Below are 19,865 nucleotides of genomic sequence, written 5' to 3'. Positions count from 1 at the left end.
TGGGCTCAGGCGTCAAGGTGGCGATTTGTACTCGGCGTAACTCACTAGCGTGAAGAAGGTTAACGGGACAATGACGCCAATTAGGCTAAGGTCATCTCGCGACCATTTAGGCTTGTGCGAACCCGTTTAACCGTCTTGCAGTGTGCTTGTACAAGTCCCTTGACAATAGACAGGAGGTTACTCAACAAGGATGCATTTATTCCATAATCTAGTCGAGGTTCTATTTACACTTCTGGATTCCCCGTATATGGATGCGGGTTTGCATACTTGTTTGCTATACATTGTGTATTTGTTTGAGGCAAGTCCAATGGTAGACGAGTCACTTTGTTTACTCCGTATTTGTACTGGAAGTGAGAATAACCCCGAATCCATGGTGGATTCGCTCATTTTCGTATGTTCCCTTTAGATCCGAGCGGACTAATAGGATAGGCGGACTCACTGAGATTTAGTAATCTCATCCCATTCCAATTATTTCTTTTCAGGTGGCTCGAGGCAAAATTGCGGTAAGGGAAAGATGGATTAGATCTTTTGGCGATGCTTGGATGTTTCTCTTAGTTCTTTATCGTGCTTACTAGTTCTTATGTTTTGGACATGTTCTCCTATGATGTAATTATATTTTGGCCATGATACATTCGGCTTATGTATTTGCGTACTTCTATTTCCGCTGCAAACATTATGTAATTGTTGTCTTATGAACCATATTTAATACTCTATGCATATTATTCTAGACATATATGTGTGGGGTGTTACACATTTGATTCCTTTATTTTTCCAATGGATTAATATGATGTGCAAAAGTAGCAATCAATTGATGTAAATATACCAAGTAGTGCTAGTAATTGATGCTAATGATAAATCGTTAAATTGTGTGGTCAAACATTAATTTATTAAAGAAAAAAGATTTTTCATCCATATATATATATATATATATATATATATATATATATATATATATATATATATATATATATATATATATATATATATATATATATATATATATATAACATTAAATGAAAGGACAATATAAAACCTTTAAAAAGATATAGTCTTCAAATCAACTAAATTTTATAATTCATAAAATTAAATATCATAAATTACAATAAAATAAAATCCTAATTATTCATAAAAATATTATGTTATTCCTATGTTAATTTTAATGCAAATAGTTCAAATTAGTTTCTTGGACCGTAAGACCATCCGCCGTGTGTTTTCGTCATATGTATAAGAAAACCTTGTTCAGATGAAAAGATCCGACTGCATATTAGACACTGTCTTGATTGTTTTGGTTTTTGTTCTTTATGAACACGTTGATGTCTTTGCAAACCCATAGCAGATCCGAAAGACCGGTTACATCCGGGTGCATTGCATATGTAATCTCCGGACATTGAAAACTGAATTAAAAAAGAAATAAACATGTTATATATAAAGAAAAAGTAACGATCAAACCATAAATTATAACATAAGAAAAGAAGAAGAAAAATAGTACCAGCTCTCTGATTTCCTTAATTCACTTGATTTTTCTTCTGTATTTTTTTGTGGTGTCTATTTTTCGAGAAGAAAGGTTCTTATTTATACTGTTGAATTAGGTTAAGACTATTAAAAACCCAATTAATTCAAATTTATTTTTTATTAAAGTTTATGAAACAAAAATCTAATCAAATGTTAAATATCGTACAAATCAAATTAAATCAATTGAGATTCAATCAAGTTAAATCACTAGAGAGTCAATAAAATCAAATCAAATACATTTTGATGTCTTGAAAATTATTATATGTGATACTAAAGTAATTTTTTATTCAACTATACAAATAAATAAATAATTTAAAAAAACATTAATGAAATAATTTAACTTTGTATATTTCAATTATAGTGTTTTTATATTTTTAAGAAATAAAATTTAACTTAAAATTACTTAAAAGGACATTACCAACAAATTATATTAGATTTAGATGCTTTCCATCATGTTTTGCCCCAATCTCTCTCAATCCTGATTATTTAATCAATCAAATGGAAAAATAACAGATGCATAAAACATTTAATATATATTAAAAAAGAGATACAGAAAATGTAATACCCTACCAATATGTGTCTAGAATCATATCAGCAGAATACTAATAACTGGTACTGAGTACATACAAAAGTCAGGAATAATAACATAAGATGTATACATTTTAAAATCATCTTGAAGATGGATACAATGAATATATCTACACAATGATAATAATACACAACGGAAGAAAAGATCAGGCACAGTCTTCATAGCATCAGGTCAAAAGCTCTTGATCCAAGCATCTAGCAAAACTCGATCTTGCACGGTACCTGAAAAAATAATAAGATGAATGGGGTGAGATTACTAAATCTCAGTGAGTTCCCCTATCTTATGGGTTCTCTCGGCTCTACAGGGTACATACATCAACTATAGATCCCTGACAGATCCTAAGGTTTCCTCACTATCCAGTACAGGAAAGCATGTCAACTCGTAGCACCACGATTGAATGTCCACTAACAACCCGATTAGATATTCTGAGAATATATCACATGTTCAGATATTAGGTACATGTTTCCTCCAGAATAGGTCTTCCGGGTTTACCAGCCAACCTTCTGTCGGGAGCTACCCTTAAGGTCTGGTCTTCTGGGTTTACCTGCCTATCTGCTCTCGAAACAAGACCCCAAAACATACCTTTTCAATCTACATGGTAAGTAACTCATATGACTATAGAGAACCATGGAATCGACATTGAATCGTATCACACGATTCAACTCCTCCAATATCCCAGGGCCTGAATCTCACATAGAAATTCACCCTCAAGGAGATGACAAAAGGAGAAGGTGTGGCCCACATCTCCGGGAGTTCATCCCCGAAGAATAGCTCCTGAACTACGGAGCACGGCCCATTCCTGAGATCACACACTCGAGGAATGCCTGCAATATATGTGGCACAGGGGCATCCTTGGAAATACTTCACAAGAAGTAGCCAACGTATATGTAACATGCCTACTCGCAGTTACTATCCTTATGTCTGTTCTCTAACCCCTCGTCTCATACTTACTACACCATTAGATTGTAGGATTCGAAAGTAGCCGCTTGATAGGAAAAGGAATATCAGGTTAACATCCATTCATATCTCTTGGTTTAGGTATCCTAAGGTTCACCTTACCATATCCATATTTTGTTAATCGGCGTACACAAGTTACACCAAATTGTAAGGCCTCCTCGCCTCTTGGTTCACTTGCTTAGCTTCACAAGATATAATACCTAAACTTCTTTAGTGAACATGGCTAGCTTCGATTTTCATCACCTCTCATTCTATGATGCCTACTACCTACTTAAAGGAACACTTAGGCACTACGGCCTTTAGAATGATCAACGAATCAATTATCCGAGCATTATCTTTAGTAATCGAGATACAAGGATATTCACATAGATTTAATTAGTACTTAATAGTATGCTAAGGTTTTGGAAGCTTAGACATCTCGTAGCCCTTTCCGTTAGCTTTCCAATGCCTCCGACGGCGCCCAATTCTGAGTTACGGAACTCCAGTTATGGTCGAAACAGTAAAAGGATGATTTTCTGTCAGGTGCAATCGATTTGCACTGGTGTGCAATCGATTGCTCGCTGAACCAGAAGCGCAGAAAGTCAATTTTTCACAGTGCAATCGATTGCTTTACCCCTGCAATCGATTACTTACTGAACCAGAAGCAAAAATCACATTTTTCTTGCATAAAACCAGTTCCAATAGTGTTCTAACATATCCTTAAGTTCCCCAACAATCCAAATTCGAATCCCATCTTATTTCAACAGTCCATAGCATACAATTTCATCAAAAGAACACATATTTCACATATTAAATCAACATTCAAGGTATCGATCACAATCTAAACCCTTAATCATGCAATTTCATAAAACCCAAATCCTACCCAAGTTCTATTTATGGAACTCACCTCAATTTGATGGAGATTCTGAGTTGCTTGATTGAGAGTAAAGATGATGATGCTGATCCTTACACTTGATTATAGTCCTTCCTCCATAATCACTAAGTTTCACACACATGCATGTTGATGATGTTGTTTAGGTTTGATCTCCTCTCTAATTCCATATGAAATCCTCTAGATCAAGGAAGATGGCCTTTGTTCCTCCTCATTCTCATTCATGTTCTCTCTAAGCTTCTATGCCTCCCTCAAATCAGAATTTGTGAAGTGAAGTGGAAGAATTCACACTTAATTAAATGGTACATGGAAATGTCCATTATACCCTCCAACCATGCAATAATTACTAGTTTGCCATTTAGTTAGATTCTAATAAATTCCTTTTGATTCCAACTAATCCATTAATTCTTAGCAACTTCTAGTATATAAAATTATGCTAAGACAAATAGGGATGTTACATTCTCCCCCCCTTAAATAGAATTCTCCCTCGAATTCCTTCCAATCACCATGAGAAATAAGCTCCTCCCATTTTCTTCTAATAAGAATGAGAATGCCTGCTATATATTAGGAATCACTGCTACAACTTTCACATCTAGCAACGATAATCCAGATTCAAAGCTATACGAATCCATATGGAGTCACACATGTTTCTGCTAAGTCCTTGGGTCTTGACTTCTAATTCCCAATGCTTAGGAGGATTGATTCCAAGTTCACCTTCACTGTACAACAACCACTTTTCCACTTCGATCCTCCCTTCGATCTTGGTCGGAACAACTGACTCCAAAATTCACAAGAGCGTATAATTCCTGCGACTATCTATCTTGATAGCTAACTACTTCACATAAGGTCTTTCCAATGAAGAGAGAGATCTAACGGTTGACCTGCAACATCACTCAAATTCTCCATATACGCTCACAAGTTTACCCGACATAGTCAAATAAGACTTCGTCAAGAAAAAAATCCTCTACTTACTTCCAGCATCTCTAATGGTCACAATAGTCCTTCCAATATTCACAAGCTAGCCCATGAAATTTCCGATTATACCTCGACCACAGTGTCCTTCTATACCGGTCCATCGACGGGTTTCTCTAGATTATGGTGGATCCTTGAGTCTACGATGAACGAAACATTAATTTGTCGAGTTCATCTTCGGAAGGTATCCCCATACCTACCTATTACAGGCATATCCCAGTCTTGTCTGATGCACTATTCTAATCTCAATCGATCACACAATTCACGGAACCCTCTAAGCCATATTGTGTCCATAATCCACTTGGCTTCATTACTCTATTGCTCTCAATCCCTTGGTAGCAACAATTCCTTCTCGGCATTCTTCCAATTATAATACGTGCTAGAGTTTTAACCACACTCACCAACACTACTAGTCGAGATCGAGTCGTTCTTAACATCAAGTCACTAAATACTCCGTCATCCTTGGAAAATTCTCCTTAGAATACAACCCTTGTCATACATTTCATTTTCCGAACTTCTGAAACTGAATACTCGCCAAATATGAATTCATGTTACTTTACTAATTCCTGGATCATATAGCTGCTACAATAACTTTGTCAACCTATCCATAGTTTCTTCTCAACCATACGACTTCATACGGTTGGCATGACAACACTTCCCAGAATTCATATGGCTTAACCGAAATAACAATACTTTCATAGTCACAATTCAACTATACTGTCATCTAATGCCTTTTCATTTCCGAAACTGACACTAAATTGACTTCTTCGGTCGCATTCTCCAATGCATCGTTTCTAGCAGTTAAGTGTATATCACAATGCAAGGAATTAGACTTTGTGCCTTGGATATTCCCCTTTGAGATTCCACAACACTCCAAAACGAAAGTCCCTCTGCTTACCGAGTCTGACCTTATTTAACTTCTTAGGATCTACAAATACTCCCCTCGATGCATCTCACATCGAGGTAACCCAAGACATACTTCGTCCATTCTAACATTAATCACCAATGTTAATGAGTAGTCACATAATGCGCTGGTCGGAGTATGATGATTACACACACATCTCCATCTCAAAAATATGCATAAAGGTTCACTGACTCCAACGGAATAAGGAGCATCCACGATGTAGAATCTAAAATTCTCACACGATCACGACCACCCAAGGTCTCATCAGAGTGTAGTATCAGAACTTAATCCACCTTGTCGTCGCCTACTCGCATAATCCTCAATCATCGAGTGCAAAATGTGGATTCTTATCCCTCATACCTTATGAGAATATGGATCCGCGTCTCACGAATACTAATCTCATCCTACCTTGAGTTCCAGATCAACATGTCCCACATCTGTCAGGAAAGAATGACTCACACACCTCGTGCATGATAACGATACTGTGGCAACATACATGTCTGGTAGTACTAACATGATGGTCCAACTCCGAGGCCATGCACTCAAGTAACCTACCCAGTAGCGTATAACGATCTCCACCTTTATCCTATAGCCACGAGCGACTAATTGAACATGTCTTAACTGAGGTTATCGCTACTTAGATCCTTCTAGTCACACGTTCAAGGTTTACCTCCCCTGAACGCAACAAAATAGATCAACTTGCTATGAATCTAGTTCGAGTTCCTATGCTAGGTGGGTACTCACTCACACATGGCACGCATAAGAGATTCCCAATGTTAACTCCCACCATATAGGAATATCATGGTCACAAATAACAGTCACCCACTGCAGTCAACTCACCGATGCTTCAGACAACCACTAGTGTAGTTCACCTAAGTACCCAATGCATAGCGTAGCTTGACGGCTTCACTCGGGATTAGATGATTCATAACTAGCAGGAAACATGGATTGCTGCCCTCTGCATATCCCTCCATTCGGTTTCCGCCTACCGTAGTTCTAGGACTCACGCATTTCAGAATACACAAGGAGATGCAGTAGTTTCTTCCACCCTATCCGGCATCTCAGATTTCCCAATTTGGAGATCACCACTTCCACTCGTTCTACCAACCATTCACTAGATAACTACCTGCATCTTAAGGTACACCAAAACGAGTCGGAGGTAATAATCTTGTCCCTCCAAATACTGTCTAGTCATGAGTAATTAGAAAGATCCAATACCTCTGTCCAACTCCCAAAGTCTTCCATCCAACCGTTTCTCTATCCATGTTTGCTACTGGCATCATTATCTAGTAACGAATTCTTAAAGGATTCAAGCTCAGCTTCATCATGGAATTCCCTTACATCATTCATACTTAGGTGCTTCATAGACTCACTTTATTAATACAGAGATTCCAGAGAAGGTTCACTCCATCCAATCGAAATCTTAGAACTCTAGTCGTCTTAGGCCTTACCACAACAGTTGGGGTGTCAACTATTTTGTGACAATTTTTCCTCTTATGTCTGACAATTCCAACATTCTCCCGAATTAACCGACTTCTACCACTTCAACTAATTCCTCTAACATACACTCCGTCTTAAAGGTTCTCTCTGTCCCAAAAGGTGTTCAGAAATTCCAACTCCCTTGACTTCTCCCGTGGAGACTACTGTTGCAACCACCTTGCATATACAGCATTATCCATGTCCGACAATTCACCCCAACTCCTTACTGGACCTCTTCTACCACACGAGTCACTTCAGGGCTAACATATCCTCGTGGCGGCTCTGCCGTGATCCTGCCTATCATGTACCCAGTTGGTGAGTTGATCAAGTTCAACAACTGAATAACATGACAGTAAAATCGAACCAGCAACGCACACTTGTGAGGAAGAAAGAAGTTTGCTAATGATGCCTCACAGCTAGGTCGAGGGTCGACCTGCTCTGATACCAACTGTAATACCCTACCAATATGTGTCTAGAATCATATCAGCAGAATACTAATAACTGGTACTGAGTACATACAAAAGTCAGGAATAATAACATAAGATGTATACATTTTTAAATCATCTTAAAGATGGATACAATGAATATATCTACACAATGATAATAATACACAACGGAAGAAAAGATCAGGCATAGTCTTCACAGCATCAGGTCAAAAGCTCTTGATCCAAGCATCTAGCAAAACTCGATCTTGCACGGTACCTGAAAAAATAATAAGATGAATGGGGTGAGATTACTAAATCTCAGTGAGTTCCCCTATCTTATGGGTTCTCTCGGCTTTACAGGGTACATACATCAACTACAGATCCCTGACAGATCCTAAGGTTTCCTGACTATCCAGTACAGGAAAGCATGTCAACTCGTAGCACCACGATTGAATGTCCACTAACCACCCGATTAGATATTCTGAGAATATATCACATGTTCAGATATTAGGTACATGTTCCTCCAGAATAGGTCTTCCAGGTTTACCAGCCAACCTTCTTTCGGGAGCTACCCTTAAGGTCTGGTCTTCTGGGTTTACCTTCCTATCTGCTCTCGAAACAAGACCCCAAAACATACCTTTTCAATCTACATGGTAAGTAACTCATATGACTATAGAGAACCATGGAATCGACATTGAATCGTATCACACGATTCAACTCTTCCAATATCCCAGGGCCTGAATCTCACATAGAAATTCACCCTCAAGGAGATGACAAAAGGAGAAGGTGTGGCCCACATCTCCGGGAGTTCATCCCCGAAGAATAGCTCCTGAACTACGGAGCACGGCCCATTCTTGAGATCACACACTCGAGGAATGCCTGCAATATATGTGGCACAGGGGCATCCTTGGAAATACTTCACAAGAAGTAGCCAACATATATGTAACATGCCTACTCGCAGTTACTATCCTTATGTCTGTTCTCTAACCCCTCGTCTCATACTTACTACACCATTAGATTGTAGGATTCGAAAGTAGCCGCTTGATAGGAAAAGGAATATCAGGTTAACATCCATTCATATCTCTTGGTTTAGGTATCCTAAGGTTCACCTTACCATATCCATATTTTGTTAATCGGCGTACACAAGTTACACCAAATTGTAAGGCCTCCTCGCCTCTTGGTTCACTTGCTTAGCTTCACAAGATATAATACCTAAACTTCTTTAGTGAACATGGCTAGCTTCGATTTTCATCACCGCTCATTCTATGATGCCTACTACCTACTTAAAGGAACACTTAGGCACTACGGCCTTTAGAATGATCAACGAATCAATTATCCGAGCATTATCTTTAGTAATCAAGATACAAGGATATTCACATAGATTTAATTAGTACTTAATAGTATGCTAAGGTTTTGGAAGCTTAGACATCTCGTACCCCTTTTCGTTAGCTTTCCAATGCCTCCGACGGCGCCCAATTCTGAGTTACGGAACTCCAGTTATGGTCGAAACAGTAAAAGGATGATTTTCTGTCAGGTGCAATCGATTTGCACTGGTGTGCAATCGATTGCTCGCTGAACCAGAAGCGCAGAAAGTCAATTTTTCACAGTGCAATCGATTGCTTTACCCCTGCAATCGATTACTTACTGAACCAGAAGCAAAAATCACATTTTTCTTGCATAAAACCAGTTCCAATAGTGTTCTAACATATCCTTAAGTTCCCCAACAATCCAAATTCGAATCCCATCTTATTTCAACAGTCCATAGCATACAATTTCATCAAAAGAACACATATGTAATACCCCGATTCTCCGACACAAGTTAATTATCATTTAATTGGTTAAGTGATGATTAGAAGGCACATTGGTATTGGCTTATGTTAATTTACTTAGGATTATTATAAGAACAAGTGGACTAGTTAGAATTTAAGGGATTTGGTTGGATATGAACAAAATGGCATTGTTGTGATTAAAGATTAGTTGAAGGGGCAAATTGGACAATAGGCATCACTTGCATGAGGACTTAAGGCATTGTTTGGTGGTAGACCATTCCAAAATCAGAATTTATTAGAAAAGTGCTTAAGAGCATGGAGGAGAAAGAAGAGCTTATGTTCATCAAAGTCATTTTCGCAACCCTTGGTACAGCTCCACTAAATCAGGTATATCTCTCAACTCGTAACTCCGATCGTAACGATTCTGGTCCCATTGGAAAGCTAACGAATTTCTCTTCGATTTGCACCTATGGTTTGTGTTCATAGCTTCTGTTTTGAAGGAGAAAACTGACCTTGAAGTTGTGTCAGTTATGCTGAATGTGTGTCAAAGATTGGTTACGGGTTTGATCATGTTAGAGGTGAAGTTTTGGCATCAATGGAAGTTCAAAGGCTGCATTAACACCATCTAAACCTCTATTAATCCAAGGTGAGTCCTTAGATAGAAGCTTTGGGGTTTTGCATGTTGGGGTTTCTAATTGGGGTTTAGGGATTGTGAGCAATTATGAATCATTGATGCTAGCTATGTTTGATTGCTTTAATCCTTGCATGTTAATGTTCCTAAATGTGTTTAGTTGATGCAATTCGTTGGCACTATGTTGAGATGCATCGGATTGATTATTGGACATTTGAGACTAGTTTAGAACCCTTAAAATGCAGAATTTTTGGGTCTGTCAGCGATGTAACCGGTTACATGGTTGATGTAACCGGTTACATGTGTGAAAAAGGGTGAAAAACGCAGTTTTACAGTGATGTAACCGGTTACATGATTCATGTAACCCGTTACATTGCTGTTGGGCAGATTTTCCAAAACTTCGGAAATTCATAACTTTTGCGTCGTAAGTCCGTTTCGCGCAAACTTTATATCGTTGGAAAGCTAGTAATACGTACTATCTGATAGGATAGGTCCCCAAACCAGAATATCAATTTATCATGAGGATTTGTGTCCTTTCGATTGTTATTAATTATTATGTTATGCATTGAATATAATGCATATTGCTACTATGAATAGTATATCCATGTCTGAAAATGTTATGCCATTATGTATGATACATGGAACCTGTGGACACCGTCGTTTTGGTTAAACGATCGACTTTGATTGTATTGTGTGATTGACGCTTGTTATGCGTGTGGTATGCTAGAATCGAAGTGGGCCAATACCAGGTGGTAAGGCACCATTGTGTATGGACTAGTTTCCAAAGATACCATTGCGATGTACCTGCGGGGTCTTTCAGCGCGTTTCCCAAAGGCGTGATACATTGGCGTTCTTGGTATGATTTACACACCTGAGTTACCATTGCGATGTACCTGCGGGGTCTTTCAGCGTGTTTCCCAAAGGCGTGATACATTGGCGTTCTTGGTATGATTTGCACACCTGAGCTATCATTGCAATGTACCTGCGGGGTCTTTCAGGGCGTTTCCCAAAGGCGTGATACATCGGCGTGCTTGGTATGGTGGAGTTGTGATGCCAATTAGGCGATATCACTTGGATAACTCACCTATAGTGGTGCCACGTAGGCTACACCACTAGGCTCCTAACCGGATGGGCTTGTACAGTCAATTAGGCGTATTCGCACTTGTGGATACCATATTGCGTATGGATGATGATGAGGCCGTGACGCCGTGTAGGCAACGTCACCGCTATAACTCGTCACATATGGAATGCCACATAGGATCTATCTGTTTCATCTAGCGATGGGTCTTGTGCGAGTCTTCTTGACGACAGGTACTTGGTTACTCACCGAGGGTGTGTGTGCAGCCTTAGTAGTTTGGTTGTTACCACTTCTGGATTCCCCGTACATGGGTATGGGTCTGCATACGTGTTTGTTGTACTATTTGTGTACTTATGATTTGATGACTCCTATGGTGGACGATTCATGTGTTTGCTCCGTACTTGTACCAGATGTGAGGTTGAACCCCGGATCAATGGTGGATTCGGTTCTGTTGATGCATGTACCCTGTAGAACCGAGAGGACCCATAGGATAGGAGGACTCACTGAGATTTAGTAATCTCACCCCAATCAACTTATATTTTTTTCCGGTGCAGTTAGTAGCGTTTGGTCAGTAACAGGTTTGGACTGAAGACTTGGAAGTGGTGTTGGTTCGAAGACCTCGTTGGTTTTGACATTCCGCTGTGCAAGATCCATTGAAGACACATGTTTTGTAATTATTATTATTATTTCATGTTGTATTTTATATTGATCTTTCTATAACTATAGCTTTTGTATGTACTCAATATCAATTTTAACGTTTCATGCATAATATACTAGTCAGTTATGTATAGGGTGTTACAGTTGGTATCAGAGCTGGTCGATTCTCGGCCGAGCCATGAGACATCACTAGCAATTCTTTTCCTCCTCTCAAGTGTGCGTTGCCAGCCTGATTTTACTGACATCTCATTCAGTTGTTGAACTTGATCAACTCATCGACTGAGTGTGAGACAGTAGGATTACGGTAGAGCCGCCACGAGGACTCGATACCTGTAAGGTCGTGAACCCAAGTAGTAAGGATCGGTTGGGTGGTGAATTGTATATGGAAGTTGGATTTACTGAATGATGTAAGTAGGAGGGATATTGGAGTCGTCAAGCTTAAGGAGAGCGTTCGACACGAAGTAGTGATACCTAAACTGTCAAGGTGTGGATTGAGGCAGCTAAAACCCCCAGGATTTTGACTGAACGAAGTGAAGATTTCTCTAAGTCTTGGTAATAGCAAGGGAAATCCAAATAATATTGAGTAGGAGCCTTGTAAAGTAAGATTCTCCGAAGGTGTTGAGCTGTGAATTAGTAGGATTCAGTAATGATGATGCTGCTGGTGTTAAGTGCGACTGATGAGCTAATAGGACAGAATGGCCTCTGGAAATACGGACAGAAGAGTTAGACCTTTCTAATTGCGCTGGTATGGACAGTAATTGGATGGATGAAGTATTAGATCCTGATCCAACTTGAAGTACCCTAAGCGAGAGTAGTTACCTAGTAGATGTTGGTGGAATGTATGAGTGTGGTAACTTAAGATTGGCGAAGCTTGAATACCTTGTCGGTGGAAGAGGGCATGCATTTCCGTTCTTATCATTTTGTATTTAAGTTCTAGAACTACGCTAGATGGAATATGAAATGATGTAGAAGCGTGAAATGCAGTGACCTAAGTTCTTGTTAGTTGTTGTTTGTCTGACCCCGAGTGAAGCCATAGAACTACGCTTGACGTTGGGCGTTCAAGCGAGTAAGAACTAAGATCTACCCGGAACGTCAGTAGGATGATCGCAGTTATGTTGGTTGTTAGGAACCATAGTATTCCTATCTGGACTGAATTATCCTTGGAATCTCATGCATGCGTGGGACGAGTGGGTACGCCCACTGCATGGTAATCCGAAGTTGAACTTCAAATCTTCGTGCTTGGAGTTTTGGCTTTCCAAGTAAGGGAACCTTGAAGTGTAGCACTCTCAGGTTTTAGCATCCTGAGTAGTGTGATTCGAAGGATTTGAGGAACGATGAACCTATTGGAGGCTGTTCAGACACTTGTCGGTTGTGACTTTAGGATACGCGTGGAGATCATTATACACCACTGAGGTAGGTTACCTAGATACATGGCCTCGGAGTTGGACCACCATGTTGGTACTACCAGACGGGTATAATGCCACAATATCGCTATCGTGCACAAGATGCGTGAGTAATCCTTTTTCCGACATGTGTGGGACAAAGGTGATCGGAAGCTCAAGGTAGAATTCTGATTTGGCACTCGTGAGACACAGATCCAGACTCTTATAAGGTATGTGGGATGAGGATCCAGACGTCGCGCTCGATAGTAGAGAAATAACTAGGCAGCCGATGGTGAAATGGATCAAGATCCAATACTATACTTATGGAGACTCTGAGTGATCGTGATCACGTGAGTTAGTATCAGATTGTACCTTGGTGTGGTGGTCGTTTTCTTTACCTCCCCGTTTCACTTGGGAGGACGGCACGCTAGACCCTTCACGCGAAATTTGGAAGGAGAATGCGCCCGTGGTGGGATGAATTTTATTTCAGTTCTTCCTACGATATCACACGAACTTTCTTATTTGTCCTACGAGTAGGAAAGGGAAAAAAAGATCTCAACTAAACCCTAGGAGTTTGCTAAGTGTGGGGATTTCACCTAGACTAGAAATTCTGGAGTCCGGGAGGTCGGTTATACATAGGGAAGTGTTTAAACACCCTACTGTTGCACCCCAAAATTTGCCCATCTAATTTTACTTCTAACTAGCTTATTGCTTCCACATTCATGCACTCGTTAGGTCATTAACACTCATACATTCACTAATCAATAATCTGGCTGTGGATCAAGGATCATCGGAATCAGGGTTTCTAATCTCTTATGTTGAGCTTAACAAGGTTTTTCTAATAAGGATCAAGAATTAGGGTTTATTTCCCTATGTTTGAGTTCATCAAGGTTTTATTGAGTCCAACTGGATTAGGTTTTATTTCACTATTATTTTATTAACCAAGGGGATCTTTCTTATGGAACTTGGACATAAGTATTTGGAGGCACTGCTTGAATTATAAGTTACGGTACAATATTGAATGAATTCATTTGGATAGAGATGTTAATCTATGAAAAGCCTTTTGAGACCGAGATTCTCATGGTGAGTTTCATTTAAAGAGAACAAGTTATCTTGGACCATGACTAGAGAAGAAGTTATTAGTATGTGGTTGACATTTAGTCAAAGTTAATTACAAAAGTTGGGTGTTGACCATAAACATTTTCAAGGTATTTGGTTTCCACCTTATGTTATGGTATTCATTCAAAGTTGACAAGGGAGGACAAGAATTGAAGTATTGCTAAAGAAATAGTGGAAACTTCAAATTGAGAAATGGAGATAAAAATCCAATGTTACTTTGAAAAAGTCTTGAAATTTACAAAACCATACTACACTGTGTTCATGGTACATCAATTCACAATCACATTGCTTGATTCCACAATCAAACCCACTCTTCATTACAAAACCTCAATACAGCTACATCATTTACCATTCATTCATGAGATCATATTTAAAATAAAAGTCTATCCATGAATCACAATCCATTACAAAGTCAAGAGCATACTATACAAGATGGAATTTCAAAAGAAAAAGCACAAAGCTTCATTAGAATCCACATGTTTCATCAAGGTTGAATCCTGGACTTTTCCCCCTCGAATCATACTGCTGAATATATGGCTTCAGTTTCCTTTGCATGATTATTCATCTTCACTACGGCATGTCTTCGTATCTTTTCCGAACGGCCCACATTCTGTATGCAACCTCATATCGTGCTAAGTGTAACAATCCCAAACTCAGCCTTGTATTACTGCAAGAAGAAGAAGCAGTCCCTGCCTTATACCTTAAAGAAATTCCAAGATCAGCCCTGCAATCACTAACATAACCGTAACAGCACCTAACTTCCTAACCGTTTCATAACAGAATTCATAACTAACATTTTCAGTTTTACAACATAGTTCTAACCATACTAACAACCTATAACAGAATCGGTTAACAAGCCTCAAACGGAAGAACCAACCTCTAACCGATTCAGTGGTAAATTAACAGACACAGAATAACAGAATTGAGGAGGATATAACAGAAAATTCAGAAGGAAGATCATGGAGTTTTAACTAACCTTCATAGCTATAAAGTCAGAACCGGGATTCATTCTTGAGGAGCTTCACTTCAGACCTTGAACCATCTTCATCAATCTCTCTCTCTCTGCAATTCTCTTAAACAACCTTCACTCACCACAATTCTCCACAAAATCATCTCCTCCACTCTCTCAATTCGCCACTTTCTCTTCACTTCTTCACCCTTTTCATTCTCAATCCTCACCCTCCATCATCACCTTCATCTTCAATCTCCATTGTTCATGAGCATCTTCAGACATCACAAGCGCTCCCTCAATCTTCACCGTGACACAATCATCTTCAGCTCTTCTCTGTAACAACATCACTGCAACAAAGAATTCGACATCATCATCATCTTCAACTGAACAACAACATTGCGCGCAGAATTCAAGAAGAGGAAGAAGAAGAATGAAGAACGTGGAATCAAAGCTCACCTAAAGAAATTCTCTGCTCATTGCGTTTATTTCGCTCGAGTTTGCACCTGAAGCTCCACCATTTTCGTTCGTCTCACTCTTGATCTTCATCCAGGACCTTCGGCCTCTCCTCCGATCCATCTTCAACCAACGCTTCATCTTACTTTTCACCATACAAAGAGAACTCTCTAACCTTGCTTTTCTTCATAATCCTCAAGAACAACAACTTCACCGCAACCTCGTCTCCAATCTTCAACCTTCTCTTCCAACATTTCCAGAAATTTACGCTTCATCTTCATCTGTTCACTATGATACAATTCTTCGGCTCATCTTCAATCCTCTGCAATCCTCAACAAACTTCATTGTCGCCGAAATCTTTAAATTCCCTAATCTTCATCGGCAATAACAACCTCACCATATACCTTCGACGCAACTAGAGGAGATCGGGAGAGAACATAGAGACGAGAGCTGAGAGAGTTGAGTCAAGGAGAGGTGACCGTTGTTCATCACGCGGCCATTTGATATTGGTGCCACCACGCTTTCATCGGAGAAGTGGAGTTTCCGCCGCCGCTGCGTTTGAGTGAGAGAAGGGAGAAGAATAAGTTGAATCGGCGCAAACGGTTAACCCTAATCCCCAATTTCTCTTTTTTTATTATTTCTATTAATTCATTTTTTATTTATTTATTTTTCTGTATGAAAATCTGATAAAAACAAAACCTATGGGCCAAATTTGCCATCTTCACCCCCTTTCTTGGCCCATCACCATTTTTGTATAAAGGAATTGAACAAAAATCTGAATGAAAGCTTCTTGGGCCGAATTCTGAATCACACACCCTATGCGGCCCATGAAACGCTATTTTTTGGCATGCTGTACAATAACACCTTTGGGCCCAGCGTTTTGCTAATCACACCATGTGATTCAATTTGCACCCCCCTGATTCCTTTTTGTTTAATTAATAACTTTGGGTTTTGATTAGTCTTTTTCTATTTCTTTTTAGATAATGAAAATGTTAATTTTAAGACTTTAATCCAATTCTTGACATATAAAAGTAATCATAAAAAATATTAGTTTTAGTCTAATTGTTTTAATCCTTTTGCTTGATTTGTAATTCAATTTCTCCCATAAAGTCAATATAAAAAACAATAGTATTTTACTTCATTTTGTACTATATTTTGACTTGTTACTTCATGCTTGTGTATAATTTGGTACCATTATATCATTCTCAATTTTGCTCATGTATCTTACTTATGACTTCTAATTGTGACTTTATTTTCATTCCGTTTTACTCCTAACACTAGGTAGAGACCATGACAATATTAGGATTTAGGAATCCCCTCTCATAACACTTAGGCTAGTTGTTCATTTTAGGCTAGTTTTCCTTATTTTTCTTTTCAACTTTTAAAATACTTAATAAATATCGATGAAGATCATACCGCTACTATATTTCATAGTAGGAAAGAAATGATTGGGGTGTAGGCCCCGATGTATGTTCTTTCCTACTTAGCGGAGAAGAAATGATTGAGGTGTGAAGCCTCGATGTATTTCTTAACCGTTGTTTAGAGAAACGATCGTGGTGTAGGCCTCGATGTGCATTCTCTAAATATTCACAAAAGAACTCTTTTTGTATCTCCCTTACTTAGCGGAGAAGAAATGATTGAGGTGTGAAACCTCGATGTATTTCTTAACCGTTATTTAGAGAAACGATTGTGGCGTAGGCCTCGATGTGCTTTCTCTAAATATGCAAAACAAAACTCTTTTTGGTATGATCTAAGTCACAAATTAATTTCCCTTAAAAGACACCCAACAAAAAACACTTCAAAATATCTAATAAAGGCTCAGAGCTAATCAAAGTGAGGAAGTGATGCGATGCCTTGTAGTAGGTTTTCGTCCATCATGGAATCACACATAAAAGACACAAACCAATCTCTTTTCTCTCTTGCCTCCTAGGCATTCTTTCCCTTGCCTTCAGGGCATTCTTTCTCCTAATCGGACACGTTACTTCCGCTCCATTCCCAGCTTAAGACTCCAGAGGTCGAGCAGCGGAGTGCGAATGTAACTGTCCACTAAAAAACACAAAAACAAACAAAAACTAAAGAGCCGAACTACGGCGCTCTGATTCCTGAAAAGGATACGTAGGCATCAAGTCGCGGGGCTTGAACGAGCACAACTATTTATAAACCTTATTTTCCCCGTGTTTCTTTTCTTTCATTTGCATGCATTCCCTTAGTAATTAAGCTTTAGATTTATACACCCTTAGAATAGAACAAACATAGGTGGATACCATCGAGTACGATGGGCATGAGGGGTGCTAGTACCTTCCCCTTGCGTAACCGACTTCCGTACCCTATCTCTGGTCGCAAGACCTTCTCTTATCCTTATTCTAGGTTTTCTGATATTCCTTTCCCTCTTTGGGATAAATATATTGGTGGCGACTCTGTTCATTTTTCGCGAGCGTGCGACAGCTGGCGACTCTGCTGGGGACCTAGCTTAGTCGATCCTAGCTTGTGTTTGCTTTCTTTGGGTGTTCATTTATTGATTTATTGCTTTATGGCTTTACTTCTTTATGCCTCGCATATCATGACTATTTATTGCTTGCATATCATGTTTATTTTCTCGCATCCTGGACTATATTATGGGTCCCCGTGGGGGCCACATATTTTCTATGTTTGCAGGTTGGGTGGGATTTCTATGAGGTAAAAGGCCCAATACCCAGGCCAGAGTGATACCTTAGGAACTAGGAATAGAGTGGCCATGACGGACAGAAGACGTATGTCTGATTGATCCGATCATGTATCCACGGACAGAGCTTGGTTGAACGAGGCAATATCGTATGATAGCGCCTACTTTCAATCCTCTGTTGGCTTTTTGACCTACCATATGCTAGATCCTACCTGTGAGAGGGGTGGGGAATTTTGTTTTGCAGGAAAACATGCCTCCATCCTACCTTAAACCATTCAGACTATCTATCATAATCAACGTCGAACCTCTGAATCTGGAGGTTTGACCTTATGTGACTCTTGCAAAGGTTATCTATCAGAATCAACGTCGAACCTCTGAATCTGGAGGATTCGACCACCCTTGACTTATGCACAAGCAGTTTATCCAGAAAGCAACGTCGAACCTCTGAATCTGGAGGATTCGACCATATCTTATTGATCATGAGAAGATGTTATCCAAGAGGCCTTGATCCTTGATCCTGATTCCTGCTGCATTTGCATCATCATTAACATTTTTGCATTCATGCATATGCATCCATGGTTACCAAGACTCTTATACTCTTCCTCTCCATCAGATCAGTCAAGACGATTCCTCCACACCGATATCTGACAAGAGCTCACAGAAGAAGAATCATGGAGAACTATGAACAAGATCAGGCTGCCATTAGAGAAGAGATGGACCAAATGAAAGGCAAGGTCGATGCTATCCTGGAAGCTATCCAAGCCTTGCGAACTGAAAGGGTTCCTGCTACACAAGAGATTCCCGTTGTCGGTAACCAAGCTGCTGCTAGCCAACTTGAGGTCGTTCCACCTTCTTCTAATCCACTTGAGTTTCAACCAAGGACTAATGCTACTCTTGGAATGCCATTTAGCTTCATGACTGTTGATACTCTTGGAGCTTCAAACCAAGGAGGACCTATGCCTGTAACTTCTGGAGTGCCAACTATGACTGGGCCTCCTTGCTCATTTCCTATTCCACCTCCTCATACAGAGATTCCTTATCCTGCTTTCTGTGGTCCTCAGTTTGCTAATCCAGAAATGCAAACAATACCAACTGCTGAAAGAGCTCGACCCGTTGAGAAATCTGCTGAGAAGTACAAAATCCTCGAGGAAAGAATTCGAGCCATTGAAGGATTTAGTGCCTATGGGATGGATGCTGAGGATATGTGTCTAGTTCCTAATCTGGTTGTCCCTCCTAAGTTCAAGACTCCCGACTTCCAGAAGTACAAGGGTTTGAGTTGTCCGAAGAGCCATATCATCATGTATTGTCGTAAGATGGCTTCTCACATCCACAACGACTCATTGCTCATTCACTGCTTCCAAGATAGCTTATCTGGGGCATCTCTGAACTGGTATATGAATCTGGAGCGTAATAGAATCCGATCTTGGAAGGATTTGTCTGATGCTTTCCTCAA

The sequence above is a fragment of the Vicia villosa genome, unplaced genomic scaffold, assembly GCF_029867415.1.
Source record: "Vicia villosa cultivar HV-30 ecotype Madison, WI unplaced genomic scaffold, Vvil1.0 ctg.000327F_1_1, whole genome shotgun sequence".
Taxonomy (NCBI): domain Eukaryota; kingdom Viridiplantae; phylum Streptophyta; class Magnoliopsida; order Fabales; family Fabaceae; genus Vicia; species Vicia villosa.
This window is presented reverse-complemented; position numbering follows the sequence as displayed.